A 9,572-nucleotide genomic window follows, 5' to 3' on the forward strand; every position below is an offset into this window, starting at 1 on the left:
TTATTTTATTTTACTTTATTTTATTTTATTTTTAAACCTGAAACACTGTGTTAGTTTTGCCAAACATCAAAACGAATCCGCCACAGGTATACATATGCTCCCCATCCTGAACCCTCCTCCCTCCTCCCACCCAACACCATCCCTCTGGGTCGTCCCAGTGCACCAGCCCCAAGCATCCAGTATCATGCATCGAACCTGGACTGGCAACTCGTTTCATACATGATATTAAACATGTTTCTATGCCATTCTCCCAAATCTTCCCACCCTCTCCCTCTCCCACAGAGTCCATAAGACTGTTCTATACATCAGTGTCTCTTTTGCTGTCTCGTACACAGGGTTATTGTTACCATCTTTCTAAATTCCATATATATGCGTTAGTATACTGTATTGGTGTTTTTCTTTCTGGCTTACTTCACTCTGTATAATAGGCTCCAGTTTCATCCACCTCATTAGAACTGATTCAGATGTGTTCTTTTTAATGGCTGAGTAGTACTCCATTGTGTATATGTACCACTGCTTTCTTATCCATTCATCTGCTGATGGACATCTAGGTTGCTTCCATGTCCTGGCTATTATAAACAGTGCTGCGATGAACACTGGGGTAAACGTGTCTCTTTCTCTTCTGGTTTCCTCAGTGTGTATGCCCAGCAGTGGGATTGCTGGATCATAAGGCAGTTCTATTTCCAGTTTTTTAAGGAATCTCCACACTGTTCTCCATAGTGGCTGTACTAGTTTGCATTCCCACCAACAGTGTAAGAGGGTTCCCTTTTCTCCGCACCCTCTCCAGCATTTATTACTTGTAGACTTTTGGATCGCAGCCATTCTGACTGGCGTGAAATGGTACCTCATAGTGGTTTTGATTTGCATTTCTCTGATAATGAGTGATGTTGAGCATCTTTTCATGTGTTTGTTAGCCATCTGTATGTCTTCTTTGGAGAAATGTCTATTTAGTTCTTTGGCCCATTTTTTGATTGGGTCATTTATTTTTCTGGAGTTGAGCTGTAGGAGTTGCTTGTATATTTTTGAGATTAGTTGTTTGTCAGTTGCTTCATTTGCTATTATTTTCTCCCATTCTGAAGGCTGCCTTTTCACCTTGCTAATAGTCTCCTTTGATGTGCAGAAGCTTTTAAGGTTAATTAGGTCCCATTTGTTTATTTTTGCTTTTATTTCCAATATTCTGGGAGGTGGGTCATAGAGGATCCTGCTGTGATGTATGTCGGAGAGTGTTTTGCCTATGTTCTCCTCTAGGAGTTGTATAGTTTCTGGTCTTACGTTTAGATCTTTAATCCATTTTGAGTTTATTTTTGTGTATGGTGTTAGAAAGTGTTCTAGTTTCATTCTTTTACAAGTGGTTGACCAGATTTCCCAGCACCACTTGTTAAAGAGATTGTCTTTAATCCATTGTATATTCTTGCCTCGTTTGTCAAAGATAAGGTGTCCATATGTGCGTGGATTTATCTCTGGGCTTTCTATTTTGTTCCATTGATCTATATTTCTGTCTTTGTGCCAGTACCATACTGTCTTGATAACTGTGGCTTTGTAGTAGAGCCTGAAGTCAGGTAGGTTGATTCCTCCAGTTCCATTCTTCTTTCTCAAGATAGCTTTGGCTATTCGAGGTTTTTTGTATTTCCGTACAAATTGGGAAATTATTTGTTCTAGCTCTGTGAAGAATACCGTTGGTAGCTTGATAGGGATTGCATTGAATTTATAGATTGCTTTGGGTAGTATACTCATTTTCACTAAATTGATTCTTCCAATCCATGAACATGGTATATTTCTCCATCTCTTAGTGTCCTCTTTGATTTCTTTCACCAGTGTTTTTTTTTTTTTTTTTTTTTTTTTTGATGTATAACATAACCACATTTATTTAGGAATGTACTCCAATATCAAACAGCAAAGTTTTATAGTTTTCTATATATAGGTCTTTAGTTTCTTTAGGTAGATATATTCCTAAGTATTTTATTCTTTCCATTGCAATAGTGAATGGAATTGTTTCCTTAATTTCTCTTTCTGTTTTCTCATTATTAGTGTATAGGAATGCAAGGGATTTCTGTGTGTTGATTTTATATCCTGCAACTTTACTATAGTCATTGATTAGTTCTAGTAATTTTCTGGTGGAGTCTTTAGGGTTTTCTATGTAGAGGGTCATGTCATCTGCAAATAGTCAGAGTTTTACTTCTTCTTTTCCAATTTGGATTCCTTTTATTTCTTTTTCTGCTCTGATTGCTGTGGCCAAAACTTCCAAAACTATGTTGAATAGTAATGGTGAAAGTGGGAACCCTTGTCTTGTTCCTGACTTTAGAGGAAATGCTTTCAATTTTTCACCATTGAGGATAATGTTTGCTGTGGGTTTGTCATATATAGCTTTTATTATGTTGAGGTATGTTCCTTCTATTCCTGCTTTCTGGAGAGTTTTGATCATAAATGGATGTTGAATTTTGTCAAAGGCTTTCTCTGCATCTATTGAGATAATCATATGGTTTTTATTTTTCAATTTGTTAATGTGATGTATTACATTGATTGATTTGCGGATATTGAAGAATCCTTGCATCCCTGGGATAAAGCCCACTTGGTCATGGTGTATGATCTTTTTAATGTGTTGTTGGATTCTGATTGCTAGAATTTTGTTAAGGATTTTTGCATCTATGTTCATCAGTGATATTGGCCTGTAGTTTTCTTTTTTTGTGGGATCTTTGTCAGGTTTTGGTATTAGGGTGATGGTGGCCTCATAGAATGAGTTTGGAAGTTTACCTTCCTCTGCAATTTTCTGGAAGACTTTGAGCAGGATAGGTGTTAGCTCCTCTCTAAATTTTTGGTAGAATTCAGCTGTGAAGCCGTCTGGACCTGGGCTTTTGTTTGCTGGAAGATTTTTGATTACAGTTTCAATTTCCATGCTTGTGATGGGTCTGTTAAGATTTTCTATTTCTTCCTGGTCGAGTTTTGGAAAGTTGTACTTTTCTAAGAATTTGTCCATTTCTTCCACGTTGTCCATCTTATTGGCATATAATTGTTGATAGTAGTCGCTCATGATCCTTTGTATTTCTGTGTTGTCTGATGTGATCTCTCCATTTTCATTTCTAATTTTATTGATTTGATTTTTCTCCCTTTGTTTCTTGATGAGTCTGGCTAATGGTTTGTCAATTTTATTTATCCTTTCAAAGAACCAGCTTTTGGCTTTGTTGATTTTTGCTATGGTCTCTTTTGTTTCTTTTGCATTTATTTCTGCTCTAATTTTTAAGATTTCTTTCCTTCTACTAACCCTGGGGTTCTTCATTTCTTCCTTTTCTAGTTGCTTTAGGTGTAGAGTTAGGTTATTTATTTGACTTTTTTCTTGTTTCTTGAGGTATGCCTGTATTGCCATGAACTTTCCCCTTAGGACTGCTTTTACCGTGTCCCACAGGTTTTGGGTTGTTGTGTTTTCATTTTCATTCATTTCTATGAAAATTTTGATTTCTTTTTTGATTTCTTCTGTGATTTGTTGGTTATTCAGCAGTGTGTTGTTCAGCCTCCATATGTTGGAATTTTTAATAGTTTTTCTCCTGTAATTGAGATCTAATCTTACTGCATTGTGGTCAGAAAAGATGCTTGGAATTATTTCAATTTTTTTGAATTTACCAAGGCTAGATTTATGGCCCAGGATGTGATCTATCCTGGAGAAGGTTCCATGTGTGCTTCAGAAGAAGGTGAAATTCATTGTTTTGGGATGAAATGTCCTATAGATATCAATTAGGTCTAACTGGTCTATTGTATCATTTAAAGTTTGTGTTTCCTTGTTAATTTTCTGTTTAGTTGATCTATCCATAGGTGTGAGTGGGGTATTAAAGTCTCCCACTATTATTGTGTTATTGTTAATTTCTCCTTTCATAGTTGTTAGCATTTGTCTTACATATTGTGGTGCTCCCATGTTGGGTGCATATATATTTATAATTGTTATATCTTCTTCTTGGATTGATCCTTTGGTCATTATGTAGTGACCATCTTTGTCTCTTTTCACAGCCTTTGTTTTAAAGTCTATTCTATCTGATATGAGTATTGCTACTCCTGCTTTCTTTTGGTCCCTATTTGCATGGAAAATCTTTTTCCAGCCCTTCACTTTCAGTCTGTATGTGTCCCCTGTTTTGAGGTGGGTCTCTTGTAGACAACATATGTACGGGTCTTGTTTTTGTATCCATTCATCCAGTCTTTGTCTTTTGATTGGGGCATTCAACCCATTTATGTTTAAGGTAATTACTGATAAGTATGATCCCGTTGCCATTTACTTTATTGTTTTGGGTTTGAATTTATACACCAATTTTGTGTTTCCTGTCTAGAGAATATCCTTTAGTATTTGTTGGAGAGCTGGTTTGGTGGTGCAGAATTCTCTCAGCTTTTGCTTGTCTGAAAAGCTTTTGATTTCTCCTTCATATTTGAATGAGATCCTTGCTGGGTACAATAATCTGGGCTGTAGGTTATTTTCTTTCATCATTTTAAGTATGTCTTGCCATTCCCTCCTGGCTTGAAGAGTTTCATTGAAAGATCAGCTGTTATCCTTATGGGAATTCCCTTGTGTGTTATTTGTTTTTTCCCTTGCTGCTTTTAATATTTGTTCTTTGTGTTTGATCTTTGTTAATTTGATTACTATGTGTCTTGGGGTGTTTCGCCTTGGGTTTATCCTGTTTGGGACTCTCTGGGTTTCTTGGACTTGGGTGATTATTTCCTTCCCCATTTTAGGGAAGTTTTCAACTATTATCTCCTCAAGTATTTTCTCATGGTCTTTCTTTTTGTCTTCTTCTTCTGGGACCCCTATGATTCGAATGTTGTAGCATTTAATATTGTCCTGGACGTCTCTGAGATTGTCTTCATTTCTTTTAATTCGTTTTTCTTTTATCCTCTCTGATTCATTTATTTCTACCATTCTATCTTCTAATTCACTAATCCTATCTTCTGCCTCTGTTATTCTACTATTTGTTGCCTCCAGAGTGTTTTTAATTTCGTTTATTGCATTATTCATTATATTTTGACTCTTTTTTATTTCTTCTAGGTCCTTGTTAAACCTTTCTTGCATCTTCTCAATCCTTGTCTCCAGGCTATTTATCTGTGATTCCATTTTGATTTCAAGATTTTGGATCAATTTCACTATCATTATTCGGAATTCTTTATCAGGTAGATTCCCTATCTCTTCCTCTTTTGTTTGGTTTGGTGGGCATTTATCCTGTTCCTTTATCTGCTGGGTATTCCTCTGTCTCTTCATCTTGTTTAAATTGCTGAGTTTGGTGTGTCCTTTCTGTATTCTGGCAGTTTGTGGAGTTCTCTTTATTGTGGCATTTCCTCGCTGTGTGTGGGTTTGTACAGGTGGCTTGTCAAGGTTTCCTGGTTAGGGAAGCTTGTGTCGGTGTTCTGGTGGGTGGAGCTGTATTTCTTCTCTCTGGAGTGCAATGAAGTGTCCAGTAATGAGTTATGAGATGTCTATGGCTTTGGGGTGACTTTGGGCAGCCTGTATCTTGGAGCTCAGGGCTGTGTTCCTTTGTTGCTGGGGAATTTGCTTGGTATGTCTTGCCCTGGAACTTGTTGGCCCTTGTGTGGTGCTTGGTTTCAGTGTAGGTATGGAGGCATTTGATGAGCTCCTGTCATTTAATGTTCCTTGGAGTCAGGAGCTCCCTGGAGTCAGGGTTTGGACTTCCATTCTTTTGCAGAATGTAAGCACCCTGAGGGCAAGGACATTTTCTTGTTCTTCAACATATTCCCACTGCCTTCCCAGCTTCATACAGTCCACTTGGATTACAGGAACCTGTAGTCAGCTCCTGTCCAATGCAGGCCAGTTGGGGCAGGTTGAGACCACGGGCCCCAAAACTGAACCTACGTGGACGTCTTACCCCTCACCTGGTGACATCAGAGGACTTGAAAACTCCATTCTCCCTTTTTGCATTATTGACATATATAACTATTATGTGTAAAACAGACAGCTAGAAGAAACCTTTTGTATAGCACAGGGAGCTTAGTTCAGTGCTCTGTGATGGCCTAGAGGAGTGGGATGGCAGGGTCCAAGACGGAGGGGTTTAAGTATACATAGACAATTCATTTCATTGTATAACAGAAACTAATACAACATCGTAAATGAATTATACTCCAATTAAAGCGAATGGAGTAGAGTCATATATCCACAGAACAGGTTCCAGCAGGTGGACTTTTGCAAGGGTGAGGGAGTTAGAGGATATTTGTTTTACATAAGAAACATAGTAGCTTATAAGGTCTTGACAAATGTTAACTGTTTAAATGCTTTTTCAAATTCCATGAGATAAAAATTGTTACAGATGAATGAAGAGAGTTACAGCAAGAGTCAGTACACTGCCCAAGGTCACACTGCTGTGAATAGAAGAGCCAGGATTTGAACTTAAGCAGTCTGGCTGCAGAGACCTTGCTCTTTCATGATCTTAATATGCTATATTATATAATTTGGGGGATTTACCATAAGACCATAGTGTAGTGATTGAATGTTATCATTTGGGACCTCTTGGATTCAATACTGCTTAATAATAATTAATGAGGTCTTTCCATTTAGAACTTTAGAAATACAACACTAGTTTAATTTTGAAAAATTCACATTGAGTTTTACACCACTTTATATATAATGTTAAAAATAATATACAGGTACAATTATACAACTTCATTGGTATCCTTAGCCTTGAACTTCTAAAATGGATCACCCTCAAGAATGAGAAATCCAGGACTAGACGAGAATGCATATGTTTCAGGATGGGCATAAAGAAAAATGGGATAATGAGGTGGGGATTCAACTGGAGACTAGTGAAAGGCATGTTAATCAGTTGTGAAGCCTGTCAGAGTCTGAACAGCAAACACTGGCACTGGACCAACTGGTCTGGCTTTATGATTTGACTTTCACAAGCAACAGTCAGTAAAAAGGGAGCCTGGTGTGTGTGTCTGTGTGTCTGTGTATCTGGGGTTGGAGAAATAAATGATCTTGTTTTTTCAGGGTTGCTGAGGGGAATTTCAGTAAGGCAGATGGAAAAGTGAGCAGTTGGAATTTTAGGAATACATATTTACATAGTTTTGTACAGTTCAGTAATAATCCAGATAAATTGCCCGGGCCAGATGGTTGGCTTATCCAGACATGCTGTGTGCCTTTTTGTATGCAAATGAAATGCCTACATGTCAAGAGAACTTTGGGAAGAGTCCAAAAGAAAGCAGCCAATTCAGCCTAAAAGGTGATAAATTTAGGACCCAGGGAGGAAAATATTGGAGGTTGACAACATTGTTTCCTAATGCATCCTAGTCATTTAATTTTAATAAATGAATGTGAACTTACTGATCACCTAACTGCTCTCTAATAGATGTATTATGGCATAGTCATTTGCATAAGAATGTGGCAGAAGAGGCCAATAAAACTATAGTCTTTCTTCAATTTTTGGTTTATTCAAAACATTTCAATTTCCCCAAAACTAATCATTGAGAGGAAATTGAGAGGAAGCCCCTACGTGGTTAAGAAATTGTACTCTCACACTAGCCTCAAGAAAATGCCTGTTGGGTCTAAGTTAGGAAGAAAAGTATAGCTGACCAGAATGGGAGTGAAAGTGAAATTTGCTCAGTCATGTTGGACTCTTTGCAACCCCATGGACTATACAGTCCATGGAATTTTCCAGGCCAGAATACTGGAGTGGGTAGCCTTTCCCTTCTCCAGGGGATCTTCCCAACCCAGGGATTGAACCCAGGTCTCCCACATTGCAGGTGGATTCTTTACCAGCTGAGCCACAAGGGAAGCCCAAGAATCCTGGAGTGGGTAGCCTATCCTTTCTCCAGGGAATCTTCCCAACCCAGGAATCGAACCTGATCTCCTGCATTGCAGGTGGATTCTTTACCAACAGAGCTATGGGAAAGAGGCCTGAAATCATGATGAAACTCATAGCATCTATTTCACCTAAAGGTCCTGCCACCCTCAATAACTGTCTTTATCAAGTTATTCTCTCTCATTGAAGAGGTGGGTGGGTGGGTATGGGGGATGTGACTCTCATAGTTTGGCCAGCACCTACTTTAAAAAGAACTGAAGATTAAACACTGCCATTGATAATTTAGGACCAAGAAAGTGTATTACTGAGTCATCTAGGATTAGGAATAAAGCAAAATGTGGAAGAGAAAAATGGTAAAATAGCATAAATTATGGGTAAGCAAAGAATTTCTCCTGGAAAAGTGAGGAGTCTAGAGCAGGCATTCCATGAATGAGACCAGTTTGAGATTGAGATTGACAGAAATTAGTTATTTTGCTGGAATGGTTTGAGTTATTTAATCATTTTAGTAAGCTTTTCTCTCCCCTGACCCTTCTCTTAATTGACTCTGAACCTCTGCCACAGATGTAAGCACATACATAACCTAAGTCTAGCCAATTACATCACTCCATCTGCCTGGCAGCAGTGATTGGTCCAAGGAGTAGGCATGTGACCCAACAGAGCCAATGAGGTTTTTTTTTTGGTATTGTTACCTGGACATTGATACCTGGACAGGCTTCCCAGGTGGCACTAGTGGTAAATAATCTGCCTGCCAACATAGACATGAGGGGGTGGGGTTCAATTCCTGGGTGGGGACGATCCCCTGGAGGATGAAATGGCAACCCACAGAGGAGCCTGCAGTCAGACATGACTGAAGCAACTTAGCATGCAGGAAGAAAGTATTTTTCCCCTGAGAGTTACTAAACCTAGCTGCTGTTGGTAGGTAATCTTCACTGGTCACTATGGACTTGGCCTACTGGCATTAGGAGAGAAAGAGCTGTCTCTCAAATGGAAACAAACAAAGACAAGCAGAAATGAGAAACAAATGGAGAAAGGATCTCTGTTTCGATGTCTAGCCTGTCCTGACTTGGTTATTGACATCTTTCATGTCCCGCTTTTAAGATTATTCCCATTCCACACAAAATTAGCCACCTAGAAATAACTACTCCCCTTTTTTACCCTTGAGTTATCCAAGAATGTGCTTTTTGAAAGAAAAGCATCAATAAGTAAGTGGTTTTAAAAAAATCAAATCATAGAAGGCTGTGGGAAGAAGGAGAGATTTTAAAATTAAAAACTTGTAAACACGTCAGTACTGAGAGATGGCAAGATCTAACATAAGAAATGACATAAAATCTTGAGTCAGATTCTTCTTAGATCTAAGTGTTAGTCAGTCAGTCATGTCCAATTCATTGGGACCCCATGGACTGCAGCCCACCAGGCTCCTCTGTGCATGGAATTTTACAGGTAAGAATGTGGAGTGGGTAGCTACTCCCTTCTCCAGGGGATCTTCCCAACCCTGGGATTGAATCTGGCTCCTGCATTACAGGCAGATTCTTTACTATCTGAGCCACCAGGGAACCTTAGGCAGAGATAAAATGCTAGCTGTTTATTTTCCAGGCCGGTGTGCTTACTCAAGTGCAAAACTGGTTTATGTCTGACACAGAGTCACTTGGTATTCAATTAGTAGCTTTACATGCCCCACATGATGGGAGGAGCCATTTGTTTTATTCCAGTAATATAAACCACAGAAAAGAATGCATGTGAGCATGCTAAGTCTCTTTCATGTCTGACTCTTTTCGACCCTCTGGACTGTAG

This window comes from Bubalus bubalis, chromosome 5 (genome assembly GCF_019923935.1).
Source record: "Bubalus bubalis isolate 160015118507 breed Murrah chromosome 5, NDDB_SH_1, whole genome shotgun sequence".
NCBI classification, from domain to species: Eukaryota; Metazoa; Chordata; class Mammalia; order Artiodactyla; family Bovidae; genus Bubalus; species Bubalus bubalis.